General features: G+C 39.2%; 1 protein-coding gene across 4 annotated transcripts in view; it reads left to right on the top strand.

Annotated features, from left to right (window-relative positions):
* The window catches only part of SKAP2 (src kinase associated phosphoprotein 2), a 198,021-nt gene that overhangs the window by 61,918 nt on the left and 119,810 nt on the right, over positions 1-16,293 (top strand). The window lies entirely within an intron of this gene.

Raw genomic sequence — 16,293 nt, 5'->3', positions numbered from 1 at the left:
ATGATAAAATGTCTTTAATCTGGATGCAAACATTTATGTACTTACAATCAACCTTGTTTTGTCTATTCCTTTACCCATTTCTCCCTACCCCATTCTTTATATGGGGCAAATTGTTATAGACGATATATATTGGCTTTGTACTATCTAGAAATAAAAATTTAAGCTTTACTAATCCCTATACTAAAAATTATAAAAGACCATCAATTATACCATTTTCAAAAAAAGGGGAGTGAACTTTTAAAAATTGGGTTCCTGCTGGGGATAGCAGCTCAATTGATTATAGAACTGGATGACTTTAGGGAATTTTCTTCTTTGCTTTTAATTTATTATGACCATTTTCAAATAGAAGGATTGGATTAAGCAGCCTCAGCTAATATATCAAATTCTTCATAGATACTTATCCAATCTCTTCTTACTCTGGTCTTGGTTTCTTTTGAGCTCTAATTTCCTAGGCCAGGCATATTTCTTGACGGCCAGGCAAATTAATTGTTTTTAAAGCCTGGATCTTGCTGGTTTAAAAAGTCTATCAGTATTAGCAAGTGCAAAACTTGATTCCTTTAATAGTAGCTCTATAATTCATTCATCTGCTCTTAAAAATGAAGAATGTTTATTTTGCTCTGTGTGAGAATCATCAACTGTGAGAGTTAAAAGTGGTCTCAGAGATTATTTTACAGATGAGGAAACAGAAGAACTGATGTGTTAACTCATCCAAGGTCACACAGCCTGTGAGTAGCAGAAGTGCTTCTATGCCTTAAAGATGGGTCTCTCTCATTTAGGGTTAACTTTGTCTGTGGCCCTTCCTTATTGGCCTAACTTCCTTGCCAGGTCATATGCGCAATAGTTGTTACTGTTTATAATGTTAAATTTTAAAACTCAGAACTAGGAAGAAGAAATCTTCCCTAGAGAATTTGGTGTGATTTCACGTATCGTGTGATTGAAGAGTTGTTCATCTTCCCCCCCAGGCTGTGGTGGTGAAGTGCCTGGCTCCTCTTTTCTGGATACTGACCTGTGAGGAATTTTTATGTAAGGATAGTTCACTTAAGACTTTCAATTTCTGATTCTAGGGCACAGGGTTAAGGAAAGGGCACTCTGGAGGCTTCCTGAAACTTTTTCCCATCTTGGAGAGTTAAGCGTTTAATTTCTGGTCAAACTAGTTTCGTTAAGGGTAGTAGTTGGCATTTGTGCCTGTTTCACAGGCAGAAGATTAGAGTCAGGGGAAAGTAAACCTGGGAAGGGTTATCCGAAACAGCAGGTAGGGAAAGAAGTTTAGCATTTCAGAAATAAGGCCCTCATTTCTAGCAAACTCCATGTCACTGCTGGTCTGGAGTAACCTAATTGCCGTTAGGAAAGGATTGGTTTCTTAAAAAGGAAAAATAATGGGGAAAACTTCTTAAGAGCTTTATTACATTCTTTTTCATGCAATTATTTCTGCAACGTATTGATTAATATCTAACTTTAAGAATTTTATGTAGGCATTTCACCATTATGATTTTGAAATATGGAAAGTCCTTGCAAATATTCTTAGATTGCCTTCTGTCTGTCTGCCTTGTAAAAGATCCTTTTAGTTAAATGGACCATCCTCCTTAAATGATGTCATTAGCTCAGATTGAAAAGACATTGCCTGCAGGGAAATCATTTAATTGAACTAAAGTGCCTTATTTCTGTAGATCTGGGAGCAGCTCACTCACTCCTATCTTCAGATTAGATAATTTATATCAGATAATTTTTTCAACTCTATGAATGATAAAATGTTGAGGAAAGTAATCTTTTAAGGTATTTTGGTGTTTCATAGTTCTCCATTTATATCAGAGTTAGAATTGATGGTTCTTAAAATGTAGACTAAAGTCTTATTTTCAGACAAAAAGTGTTTTAGTTCATTAGACTAAATTATGCATTTGAGTTATGCAGGTCAGTGGTTTCAAAATAAATGTTTGTGACTTCTATAAAAATGAGTCAAGTAATTTTGCTCTTGAGATCTTTCCTCACTTTGGCTCTTTTTTGTTTTGTTTTAAAGTCAGATACTTTGAGGTATCATTTACATACAATAAAATTCATCGTTTCATGTGTATAGTTTAATGAGTTTTGACAGATGTATGCAGCTGGGTAACCACTACCACAGTCACAGTCCGGATGAAATACAGAACGTTTTCCATCACTATGAAGTGTTCCCTCATTACTCTTTGTGGTCAATTCCTTATTCCCATTTCTAGCTCCTGGCAACCACTGATCTAATTTCTGACCCTATTGTGTTGCCTTTTCAGAAGGTCCTATGAGTGGAATGATACAATATACAGACAGGGAAGTTTGGCTTCTGACACTTAACCTGATGCTCTCATGACTTATCCATGTTGTTCTATATATTTACTTCCTTTCTTTTTGTTGTTGAGTACTATTCCATTGTATGGATGTACCACAACTTGTTTATCTGTTCACTAATGATGGATACTTTGACTAATATGAATATGTTTGAGACAGGTCTTTAGGAAAGCATGTGGTTTATTTCTCTTAGGAAGTGGGATTGTTGGGTCATATGATAAATGCATGTTTAACTTTGTAAGAAACACCCAAATTGTTTTACAAAGTTGCCATGCCATTTTGCATTCCCACCAGCAATGAGAATAGTTGCTTTGCACCCTCACCAGTGCTTGGGATTGTCTGTCTTTTCATTTTAGTCCTTCAGGTAAGTGTATTAACGATTGTACTGCCTTTTAATTCTACTAGTTGTATATCTTAATTTTAATCCTTGAATATAAGAATTTAAAATCAGAAACAACCAAAACACGGCATCTACCTGATGAATCTCTTTTAAAAGAGTGGAATCTCTTTTAAAGATACTGGATTGGTTTGGTTCATGATTCTAAAACTGATTATGATCATCCCAGTTAAAAAAAAATGTCTCTTGAACTCCATGCATTCTAATCACTTTTGTTATTATAGGACTAAGACCATTATCATCAAGTATACTGGACATATTCCTTAATATGTGACATAATAACGCAGTTGAAGCAACACATGGCTCTTCATCTTTTGGAGTTTGTCCTGTTAAGAAAGATTTTATTGAATTTCCTTGGCAACCGTACATATGCTGAAATTAAAAAAAATTAAAACAATAAGTTTTAAAGTCTCAGTGTGTTGTTCAAGAGTTGTACCATTCTACAGCTTTTTTTTTTAACGTTTATTTATTATTGAGAGACAGAGAGAGACAGAACATGAGCGGGGGGGGGGGGGGGGGTGAGGGGGGAGGGGCAGAGAGCAAGAGGAGGAGACACAGAATCTGAAACAGGCTCCAGGCTCTGAGCTGTCAGTACAGGGCCCCATGCAGGGCTCAAACCCACAAACCACGAGATCATGACCTGAGCCAAAGTTGGATGCTTAACCAACTGAGCCACCCAGGCGCCCCACCATTCTACTGTTTAAATGTATTTTTTTTAAGGAAGATATTTCACCATATTTGGCTATTAAGATCTTGATCTCTATCTTGAAGTTTTCTGGTGTCTTAGCATAATAGGAAGTATAGCTATGCTCACGGCTTTTTATATAGTGTGACTGTTGAGTAATAATTTTAAGGTCCTGCTGATATGTGGTTTCTGCTTTCCACTTGGATTAGCATTGCTTTGAAAGGGGGATCATTATTTACATATAAATTATGAGGGAGAGAATACGGTGCTGTCCTAAGTTTTCTTTACAGTCTACAAAGCATTAATTGTTTTGTCTTGGATGCTTTAAAAAACCTAGCAAGGCAGGATATTAGTATCAAAACAGAAAATGTTTTATTAAAGTAACTATTATGTGAAAGTTCATATTGAGGGAGAAGATAGCATCAAAGAGAACAGTAGATTAAATTACATCAGTGATTGAATTATAAGTGGTAAAACCTTTTCTCAGTGTGTCCTCTGAAAGCTGGCTTGCTCTTAAATAACTGTACCTCATATTTTCCTGTATCAAAATGTTTCATAACTCATGTTATAAAACTCACATGTAAGATTTCTAAAAGTTCACCTTATTAAATTCAGATGATTTCATGTTATGCAGCTCTTCTGCAGTCATTTGATGTGAGCCTCACCCAAATCAGTCGCAACAACATTCAATTTTCTGCTAGTCTCTAGTTCAATGCTAGGTCAGCAAACTTTTATGGAGAAGAGAATGAAAGGGCAAACTGGTCTGGAACAGGTAATAGGCAGCTTTTTGTATCCAGGTGAGAAGGTTCTTTGCTTCCAGACCTAGGTAATTAGGGGGGTAAGAATCCTCCGATAATTCAGCCAATAAAGGTGTTTAATGATAGAATGAACAGTTAGAGGTGATGATTAATTAGCCTGGGCACTTTGGGCTGGCCAGTGTGCATGCTGTAGTACATACTGGCCATCAGCTGGTAAGCACGCAGTCTTGTAAAGGGCTTTCTGCTCTGACACTGGTCATATATCATTGCAGCTGTGCCCTTTGATTACTGGGAGGGCTTGCAGAGTGATTAATAGCCAGGATCAATGTTTCTGCCCAGCACATGACATTTGGTCACAGAGCAACCATATACTTATTCCCCTTTGGCACAACGCTTAGGAGGAATGAAGGATGAGACCTGCCAATTTATAGCTGAGGAGCTTCCAGTTTATAAAATGAGTCAACTTTGACTGTACAAAATTATTCCCCATTGAAATAATTAGTGCAGCATTAAACACAATTAGAACTAAAACTACAGGAGCATGCTTGCTGAATTCAAGCCAGTTGACAGATGGTTAAGGCCTGATATTTGGCTGCCTATGATGACCAAGAGTTATTATTTTGCTGAGAAAATGAAAACGCTTGAAATTGAACAGTGGCTACTTAAAAAAAAAAAAAAGAGCAAGTAATATGATGCAAAGTTCCCACCGAAATACACTGGGATGGTGGGCATGTTCAGTGGGACAACTCTGTAAGTGTCTGTTACACAAACACTGTTGAATGTATCTTTGTGTGAACGATGCTTGTTATTAATGCAGTGCACATCCATTTAAAGCACATCCTGTTTAAAACAAAGTTGGTTACGTGAGGGCTACTTCAATAGGATATGGCCTTATTTTGTGACGTGTGTTGGGGCTTAGCTTACTTTTAGTGCCACTTATAAACCCTGCTAGAATAGAAGTTTTGTTGGACATCAGATATCATTAAAAACTTCACTACACAGCAAAAGTGTTTGAGTTAACATTTTTTTTAAATCTCAAACCTTTACCTTGGAACCTTATATGTAAATTAAGCTCCCTTGTGTTAATTATGTCAGCATAATGGGAAAAAGATTATTTCCCACCTTCGCAGCTTTTTCATAAATTAAAGTCCCTATACCCTAAGAGAGTAGAACCTATATATTGTGGTCTTGGATTTTGATAATACTACTTAGCCAATAGTGGTTCACATTGCACTTGAAGTGCTGGCATTTGTAGTTTACAGTATATTTTACTATTTCTAACAGCAGTGTTGGATGTGCTGAGTCATTTGTGTGTACCATATACTTTTATAATTGTTTCCAAGATATTTGCATATATGTGTGTGTATTTGTATATGATAATAAGCATATGCTTTGAGGGGTGTAGGAGAACTTAGGATTTGGAAGAAACTCCCCAAGAAATTTATATGAATAGAATTTTAGCTTTCCGGTGTCCACACTTAATTCGAGCTGGAGCTGCATTTTGTCCTCATGGAAACAAAAAGTCAATTTTCTTACTGGATTTTTCTTCTGAGATCAGACGAGATCGGGCGCGTTCAGGGTGGTATGGCCGTAGACTGGATTTTTCTTCTGAATCATTAAAAAGGCATCTAAGACTAACATGCTGTTTGATAGTTATGTGTCCCTCTATTTACAGTTAGAAACATGTAGAGCCAGTTTGAATCCTGGCAGTTTGGGGTTAATCGTTTAATTTATGACATGTCTACGTTTCTTAATTTGTAGTGTAAGAAAGATATGCTAATTTTTACCTGTATTTATGTAGTAGCTTTTTTAATTTTTTAAGAATTCCAAGTGCTCTCTGATTTCTCCTATAACATCTTTTCTTTTCCTTTTTCCTCTTAACCTCTGGGGCGACTGGCGGATACAAAAGTTCAGTGTTTATTCAAGAGCACAGCCAGTGACACAGCTGTTATAAGAAAGCAGGACTTGCTTCTAACTACCTACTCTTTTGTTGCTATGACTTTATGATGATATGAAGTCAGATTTCATGAAATCTAATAAAACATTTTTAGTAGTATTTTATAAATATCAGATCTGTTTTCTTTTTTTGTTTCTTGAAGCTATGGTGATTCTGTTCTTATCTATCCACACATGGTATTTATTCTCTCTTGATTAATATAAATTTCTGAGTTGGTGGGAGTTTGAAAAGAGGTGATTAAAAGTCATTTATGGCTGTGAGTTAGAGCAAAATTCTGATCCCAAACCAAGGAACTTTGCTTTATTCTTACTTGTGCTAATCAGAGATAGCTGGATGTGGAATACATAAAAACTAAAAATGAGCTTAATTGATTACTTGAAGGCCTTAGATTTCTCCTTTACTTCGTTTCCTGTCCCATATGGATATATAGTAAGAGTTTATATGCTTAAAAATTATTTATGGGTAGGGGCACCTGGGTGGCTCAGTTGGTTGAGCGTCCAACTCTTAGTTTCAGCTCAGGTCATGATCTCCCGGTTCTCAGGATCAAGCCCTTTGTTGGGTTCTGTCCTGATAGTTCCCAGCCTGCTTGGGATTCTCTCTCCTCTCTCTCTCTCTCTCTCTGCCCCAATCCCCGCCTCCAGCTCCCATTCTCTCTCTCTCTCTCTCAAAATAAATTGAAGAAATTGTTTATGGGTAAAACAGATGCAAAGTGTTGAGTTAATTGCATATTAAATAGTAGCTCTCTAAAAAAGTAAGATCTATGGAAGGAAGAGAGATAAGATTTTCTTAACCTTAAAAGAAACCTGGAGAACTCTATAGTTTAGGTAAAATCCAAGAATTATATGCTGAGAGAAACGAGGTTTTCCAGAAGTGTCTCTCTGGGGAGAAGGTATTTGTTTAGATAGAGACAAATAATGATGTACTCCAGAGGCCATAAGCCTACTCTGGCTAAGGCACTTGTTTATTATATGAAGGACTTCCCCTTTCCCTGGCACATGAGCACACACGTGCGCGCGTGCGTGCTCACACACACACACACACACACACACACACACACACACACAAACCCTTTGAAGGTACCAGCCTCACTTCTGCCTTGGGTCCTATGCTCTGCGTAGTACTTTGCCTGGTTCTCTCCCCCACTCCCTTCACATCCCTCCATCTGGACGTGACTGGCTCCTTTTTATCCTTTGGTTCAGCAGTCTCCTCTTCAGCAAAGTCTTCCTGGATCACCCTTTCTAAAGTAGTCCCCCAACCTCTGCCATCGTTCTCTATCCCACTTGTCTGTTTTACATTCTCCATGGCACTGTCCATTATCTGAAATTATCTTATTTATGTGTTTCTTTACTTACTTGTTTCTTTTCATTAGAATGTAATTTCTGTGAGGGTGGAGACCTTGTTTGTCTTGTTCAACATTATATCCCCGGTTCTAGAATGGTGACTCTTTAATAAAAATTGGTTAAATAGATGAATTTAACTTTTTAATATATATTTTTTGACATCTATACTTGTAGATGGGAATGGCATGGAGTTAAGTTAGTAGTTTTTGTGCTATATGTGTCTCTCTTGGAGGGAGTGAATTGCAACCTTAGTTAAAAAGAAAATTTTTTTCTTGGGCATTTTTATCCGTCCTTTTTTTTTTTTTTTTTTTTACCTTTTTTAAAATGTTTATTTATTTTATATTTGAGAGAGAGAGAGAGAGAGAGAGCAAGCAAGCATGGGGGAGGGGCAGAGAGAGAGAGGGAGACACAGAGTCCGAAGCAGGCTCCAGGCTCCGAGCTGTCAGTACAGAGCCCGACGTGGGGCTCAAACCCACTAACCATGAGATCATGACCTGAACCGAGGTTGGACACTTAACTGACTGGGCCACACAGGCGCCCCTTCTCCGGTCAGGCTTATTAGTCATTTGTATGGTATTGCCCATATAGCCTCTAGACCTAGACAAGAGGGGACTTTAATTGGGCCCTTCTCTAGTTGTACCCATTTGCAAGCTACAGTCATTGGAATCAAGGGGAGGTGCGAACTCATGTATACATTTCATTTCACCTTACCTTCTGAACTGTGCTCTGGGGACTCAGAGTCCCTGAAATCCCTGCCCAGATGGCCCCAAGCTTGCTCCCAGGGTCTGTGTGGGCCTCTCCCCTGGGGCTGTCCTCTGGTAGGTGGACTGTATTACTGGTGTGTATACACACAGGCATAGGGAATAGCCGTGGGTTTTGTGCAGGGGGATGTGGACATGTCATGGAAAGGTGGGCCTATGTCCAAGGCTCCTTGAGGGTGTGGGATGGATCCGGGGAAAGGAAGAAAAGAAATGTGGAACTCTTGGGAAACAAGATTCTAAATGTGACCCTGGTCTTCCACCTTATCGTAATGTTGTCTATTTGTCAAATTTGAAGGGTAAACTGTGTTTTAATGAATGATTTTGTTAGTTTGATATGTAACCTCTTAATATTTAATATTAGACATATGTTATGTAGGCCTCTGTTTGTTGCAGGCGCACAGTTACCAGGGGAAGGTTCGAGTGTTGTATCTAGTACTTAGCTTCCTCAGGATCCTGAAGGCATGGCCCTTTATGCAGAACTTAAGACTATTGAAAGTGTGTAGCAGGTTGTAAATGTAGGTGAAAAATATTTGTACATCCTATGAGCAAAAAATGATAATTCGGATTTGCTCCAACATTTTAATATGAATAATTTCAAACAAACTGCAGTGAATTAAAAGAATTTTACAGTGAATAGCTATATGTTCACCATTTAGATTAAAAAAAATTTTTTTAATGTTTGTTTATTTTTGAGAGAGAGAGAGAGAGAGAGGGAGGGAGGGAGGGGCAGAGAGAGAGAGAGAGAGAGAGAGGGGGACACAGAATCCAAAGCAGGCTCCAGGCTCTGAACTGTCAGCACAGAGCCTGACTCAGGGCTCGAACTCAGGAACCGTGAGGTCATGACCTGAACTGAAGTTGGACGCTTCACCGATTGAACCACCCAGGTGCCCCACCGTTTGTATTTTATCATTAACATTTTTCTGTTTTTGCTTTATCACATATGAGCTTCCATCCTTCCATTCATTCAACTCATCTTATTGTCTAGTGCATTTCAAAGTAAATTGCAGACACAAATATACTTCATTCTGAAGACTTAAGGGTGGGAATTCTTTTTTTAACAGGACACTAAGTAAAAAATCTCACTCTAGGCACTTAATATTTTTAAAATAAATTTTCCTTGGGGTGCCTGGGTGGCTCGGTCGGTTGTGCATCCGACTTCGGCTCGGGTCACGATCTCACAGCTTGTGAGTTCGAGCCCCACGTCAGGCTCTGTACTGACAGCTCAGAGCCTGCAGCCTGCTTGAGATTCTGTGCCTCCCTCTCTCTCTGCCCCAATCCACTCTCATTCTGTCTCTGTCTCTCTCAAAAATAAATGAACATCAAAAAAAAATTAAATGAAATAAATTTTCCTTTAATTTGATAAACTTTGTTATGTTCAGTCACCAACAGTGAGTTTGAGCTCCCACCATGTATCAGTCTTTGTTGGAAGATGCCTATGTTGGGAGACACGTATAGTAGCTTGTCATGTGGCACGTGTGATTTACGTCTGATTTTGTTCTGGGAAATCTGACTTGGAGAGTGCGAAGGTGATCGTGAAGGACTCATGCCCTTCAGAAACAAATTCTAGGGGGGGACTGGAGACACCAACCTAGAGAATCGCAATGCAGAGTGATAAATAGTGATTTGCTGGGAAATGTTGAATTACTGCCTCTTGTGGGGAAAACACTCTGATTTATAACATTTGTAACATTTACTGAATTCCACTGTATGAACACTCCCACATGACCATGTTGGGAGGAAAAAAAACCCTTTCTTCAGTCACCTTCTGTCTGAATGGTGGTGGTGGTGGGAGGGTTGTGTCTTACTGAGAGTAAGAGGAGAAAAGACCAAGTTGATTCCGTTTGTGTGGGAGCACTTGGTACTAAGTCACTCCCTGAATAGCCAGAGATAGAAGTTTATATACCAACTTAACAAAAGGAGGAGATTTAGCCTTCTAAGGATGGAAGGGTCTAGTGAGGCTTGGTTACACAATATTTTTGAAATGTCCTGGGGCCCAAGGTTAGTCGCCTCCCTGGCAGGAGCCTTCTGGAGTAAATGGGGTGAGGGTGTTGTGTTGTGGCAGCCGACTCTAGTAAAGCTCTGTTTCAGTCAGACAAGGGGAGTTTAGATAAGATTTCTTTCTGCATCCGCTCTTGGGTTTTTGGTCCCTTTAGCCAGTCTCAAGCAGACAATGTGATGTCGCTGCAGAGTTACGAAGTAACAGCTGGCTCGTGATTAACTCCTGCTGCTCCAACGTACCACCAGAAGTTGTGTAACAGAGGGGAGTCCATAGACAGGATCTTCCATCTAGAGGGAGACATCTGGAAGAGATGGTACTTAAGCTGACTCTTGAAGGATGAGTACGAGTTCAATGATGAAGAGTGGGAGATTGGGCAAGGTAATGCTGGGTGAGTCGCCTGTTTGTTCGGATCCTACGGGATCTTGTATATGTTGCCAAGGAGTTTAGAGGTCATAAGGGAAACATTTGGAGGATGCCAAGTTAGGGCAGTGGCGTTTTCCCCCCAAAGCATCAACCTGGTAACAGTATGTGTTAGAAGAAGACCAGAATAAAGGCAGGAAGGATGGAGAAGAGAGGAAAACCAAGAGATATTTAGGAACGTGAGTAGGTAAGACTTGGTGACTGACTTGGAGAGGACAAAGTGAACGGTAAGTCCTAGATGTTGGCCTTTGGCAAATGAATGGGGAGTGGGTATATTTCACCATGGCAATTCAAGGAGGAGGAATGATTGGGAAGATTTGAAAAATATTCATTTGGAGCTGCTTTGTGGACATACAGGTGGCAATGTCAGCTGTTTGACATGAGTCTGAAGCTCAGGAGAGCAGTCTAGCATAATAATATATATATTTCAGGAAAGACAGAATTTGGTACCTTTATCATGTCCTTTTTGTGCATGTTTCTAAAACATTTGTAATGTTTTAGAAAATTAAATTTAAAATTAAATAATAAATTAAATTTTATTTAAAATTATTTAAAATTATTTAAATTTATTTTAATAATAAATTTAAATTTAGTATTAAAATTATTATTTAAAATAATAAAATTAAAATTTAAAATTAAAACATAAAATTAAAACATTGCATTATTTAATATAATCCATTTTGAGTTAATCTTTTCTTTTTGTAAAAACAAAGACAAACTTCAATCTTTAGAATTAGACCTCTTTAGAAGATGTCTAAGATAATATTTATTGATTATAATTTGATTTACCATATGGGGATTTACATGTGACTTTGTTCTGGCCAATCAGACTTTTTGGCTGATTGAGACTTATCCCTACCTTACATTAATTATCAGTTACCTAACTACTAGGTTAAGGTGATTCTTCAACGGCAACAACAAAAAATTCCTCAACATGTATACAAATGATACCATGTCTTATAGCAGGTGTAGTAGTTGATAAAATCGTCAAACTCCTGCTAGGTGCCAGGATTGGGAATACAATTCCCAATTCCCAACTCCCAATGCGTATTGGGAATACATCGACCCTGCCCCCATGAAGCTTAAAATCAAGTGGAGAAAGTCAACATTAATCACACAGGCATAGAAGCGTGTAACAAGAGTATTATTTACAAATTCACATGACGTAAAGGAGAGGTACATGACGCTGATGGGGCAATCTGACCCATCAAAGAGGTCAGGAAGGCTTCCCAGAGAAAGGAACAGTAGGGCTGAGGTTTGAAGAGTGGCCAAAGAGTGGGCGCTGCTAAGGAGCTGTTTCCGAAGTCTGGGGAAGAGATGACAGTAGCTTGATCCAGTGTTGGAGGTGACGGCCAAGACAGGAGTGATGGAGATGCTTAAGGAGTCCAATCACGAGACTTGGTGATGGATGAGCAGCAGAAAGGGAAGTGTGAGAAGTTGAGTCTTAGCTTTTGATTTAAAGCCCTGTGTTTTTTGTTTTTGTTTTTTTTTTTTTTTAATTTTTTTTTTTTTTTTAACGTTTATTTATTTTTGAGACAGAGAGAGACAGAGCATGAACGGGGGAGGGTCAGAGAGAGAGGGAGACACAGAATCGGAAGCAGGCTCCAGGCTCTGAGCCATCAGCCCAGAGCCCGACGCAGGGCTCGAACTCACGGACTCACAGACCGTGAGATCGTGACCTGAGCTGAAGTCGGATGCTTAACCGACTGAGCCACCCGGACGCCCCAAAAGCCCTGTGTTTTTATTCAGGAGTTGTTATTCAGTATTTAAATGAAATAAAAATGGCAGCTACACAAAGCCAAGAGATAATACCTAACTTCCTTTTCAAAGGTCCCCATTAATGTGTCTCTTTTTGAACTAAGGATTTGTTGCAAAACTGATTCATTGACCGTGTAGTCGCAGGTAGATATGCAAATATCTCTGCCGGGAACAGTAGCATCTAGGTTGGCACGTGCAGTTCCATCTTCTTTTGACAAATATATGGAATTTTCACTGTTATGAATTGTAATTATATGCCACGTGAGCAAATATGCCTTTATTTTTTTCAGAAAGACCTCATCTTTTTTTTTTTTTTTAACTAGGAGAAAAGTCCCACGAAACATTCTTTTTTCTCCACTGGGTTTTAGACGCAGCCCGCTCTGTTCAGAGCTAATGTTATGTAAGAACACTGTTTGACAGACTGTCTTGTATCACATTTGTATTGATTGTATATTGCGGAGGGATAAACTTCCATCTTCCCCTTTTATTAAAAGTGCGTCTGTTGGCAGGGATTTGGTGAGATTGGATAAATATCTTCTTTTGTTGCGTTAATGAAAACTGGCAGCGGCTCTAGTTATCTTGTTAAATAAGCATTGGTAAACAATACTAATATCACAAGAGAAATTTTTATGTTTTAGTTATGAACTCCGTAAGCTTTCAGTTGTGTAGCCATATCCTTAATACAGCAGGATAGCTTCAGACCCAAAGGAAACTTAGTAGAATAGCCTTTTCCACTGTTTTAGCCATGATTTTTTTATTGGTATGTTGCACTGTAGCAAATTGGAGAAAAAATTGAGCCCATGAGCTAGATATTATTCCTTATGTGAAAATAAATTTTGCTGTTTGAACATTTAGAAGTTAGGAAAGCTGATTATATTCACTTTGGTTTTATAAATGGAGAAATTATGACTGAAAGGGTCATATATTTATATTATAAGTGTCTAGATTGGCAAACCATGGCCTGCCGCCTGTGTTACAGTCTGTTCTATAGTAAGTTCAGAGTGGTTTTGTATTTTTATTTATTTTATTTAAAAAAAAATTTTTTTAATGTTTATTTTTGAGACAGAGAGAGACAGAGCATGAACAGGAGAGGGGCAGAGAGAGAGGGAGACACAGAATCTGAAACAGGCTCCAGGCTCTGAGCCGTCAGCACAGAGCCCGACGCGGGGCTCGAACTCACTGACCGTGAGATCATGACCTGAGCCGAAGTCGGACGCTTAACCGATCAAGCCACCGAGGCGCCCCAAGTGGTTTTGTATTTTTAAATGATTAAAAAAAAAATCGAAAGAATAATATTTTGTGTCACGTGAAAATAATATGAATTTAAAAATTCAGTGCCCAGTTTGTGGGCCACAACCATGCTCATGAATTTATGTAACACCTGTGGCTACGTTTAGGCCGTAGTAGACTGAGTGGTTGTGATAGAGTCTTTCTGGCCCCAAAGTAAAAAATATTTACTCTCCTCCCATGGTCTAGATGCAAGAATGGAAATTATTTAGGTGATTCAGAACCCATTGCATGGTTTTGAAAGAAGGGTGATAGAAGTATGGGTTGAACTAAAGCAGAATAAAACATCTCTACCAAATAACAGCAGCAGCTAGCATTTATTGAGCATTTGCCTTTAAGTACTGTATACACCTTAACTCATTTAATCCACACAACTCTGAGCTACCAGTTTGTCTCATTGTACAGTAAACAGCACAGAAAGGTTAAGCAACTTGTCCAAAGTCAGCCAGTGCTGAAAACGGGCTAGCTGAGCTTTCAAATTTGTCTTGGTGGTTTTCTCACAAGTATGTATATTATAAGTACTTCCTATTGGTGTTACATTTCTTTTTGTAATTTTTTTTTTATTTTTTTAACATTTGTGTATTTTTGAGAGACAGAGACAGACAAAGCACAAGCAGCGGAGGGGCAGAAAGAGGGAGACACGGAATCTGAAGCAGGCTTCAGGCTCTGAGCTGTCAGCAGAGAGTCTGACACAGGGCTCGAACCCATGAACCATGAGACCATGACCTGAGCCGAAGTCGGATGCTTCACTGACTGAACCACCCAGGCGCCCCACATTTCTTTTTTTTTTTTAAGTATTTATTTATTTTGAGAGAGAGGGAGCGAGCATGAGAAGACGAGGGGCAGAGAGAGTGAGAGACAGAACCCTAAGCAGTCCAGAGCCTGAGGAAGGGCTTGAACTCATAAGCTGTGAAATCATGTCCTGAGCCCAAATCAGGAGTCAGCCACCTAACCGACTGAGTCACCCAGGCACCCCTAAGCATCGACTTTTGATTTAGGCTCAAGTCATGATTTCATGGGTCACGGGATGGAGCCCTGGGTCAGGCTGTGTGCTGGCACTACAGAACCTACTTGGGGTTCTCTCTCTCGCTCTCTTTCTGCCCCTCCTCCACTAGTGCGTGCACATACTCACGTGCTCTCTCAAATGATAAATAAACATTTAAAAAACTAAACAGGGGCGCCTCGGTGGTTCAGTCAGTTGAGCGTCCGACTTTGGCTCAGGTCCTGATCTCACAGTTGGTATGAATTCAAGCCCTGCTGCTGTCATTGGGCTCACTGCTGTCAGCATAGAGCCTTACTAAGGATCCTCTGCCCCCTCCTCCCTCCCCAGCTCACACTCTCTCAAAAATTAAAAAAAAAATTTTTTTTAATTAAAATAAAAAATATATGGACTTCAAATGTTTTTTTTCCATTGTTTATATCTATTTTTTTTTATTTTTTTCTATATTGTTTTAATTGTTTACATTTCCCAGATCAGAATCCTCCAGTGGTTTCCCCTTATACTTAAAATGAAGTTCCAGTTTCTTGGGGCGCCTGGGTGGCTCAGTCAGTTAAGCGTCTGACTCTTGGTTTCAGCTCAGGTCATGATCTCACAATTTGTGAGTTTGAGCCTTGCATCGTGCTCTGTGCTGACAGCTTGGAGCCCGCTTGGGATCCTCTCCCACTCTCTGTGCCCCTTCCCTGCTCGTGTGCTCTCTTTCTCCCAAAATAAATAAACTTCAAAAAATCAAGTTCCAGTTTCTTAACAAGGCTGATATATGTTATCTTGCATGATGAATCTCTACCTATCCTATTCGGGCCTTCCTTCCCTCACTGTGCTGTAGCTACACTGGCCTTATTGAAGTTTCTTGAACCAACCGCATGTTCCCCTGCTTTTACACATGCTGTTCATCCTGCCAGGAAACATTCTTAGTCTTAACCTTTTCTTCCTTCACATCGTTTCGGTCTCGACTTAAAACTCACCTACTCAGAGAGGCTTCTTGATCATCTCTTCTCAAATGAGTCTCCTTTTCTGCCCCCTGCATTAGTCTTCATCCTTTTTTGTTTTGTAAGAGCGCTTAAGGCTCTCTTTGTAGTATTTGTGTTTATTGTTTGTTCTTCTGTCCGCCTCCCGCTGTATTGTAAGTTTCATGAAGGAAGGAACCAGGGGTCTTATTTATCATTGTAATCTTCATGCTTAGCACAGAACGCAACATACAGCAGGCTCTTGCCAGGAAAGTAATGAGTGAAAGAGAACTACTTTCACTGCTACGATTTTGTCTGGGGACCTCATCACAAAGAGTTACTGTGGCTGCCTCTTAAACGAAAAGATCTCTTAAATTCATTTTATGCTCCCAATTCCATCTTGCCAGATTGATTTTATAAAATACCACGTTGATAGAATCATTCCCTCTCTCAAGATCCTACAGCAGTTGCAGATTGCCTACTGAATCAAATCCAGATTCCTCTGCTTGTGTTTTAAGGCTCTCCATAATCATAATCTTCTACTTTGCTCTCATGTAACCCTTTGCTTTTATTAGGCTGGCCTCTTTCACAAACCATCAGCATTTGTCCTTTATGCTTTCTATCTTCCAACACTCAGAAGAAGCCTGCAGCTTCCATGTCTTGTCCTATAA

This window comes from Panthera leo, chromosome A2, assembly GCF_018350215.1.
Source record: "Panthera leo isolate Ple1 chromosome A2, P.leo_Ple1_pat1.1, whole genome shotgun sequence".
NCBI classification, from domain to species: Eukaryota; Metazoa; Chordata; class Mammalia; order Carnivora; family Felidae; genus Panthera; species Panthera leo.
Note: the sequence above shows the minus strand (reverse complement) of the source record. Positions and strands in the feature narration are given on the sequence as shown.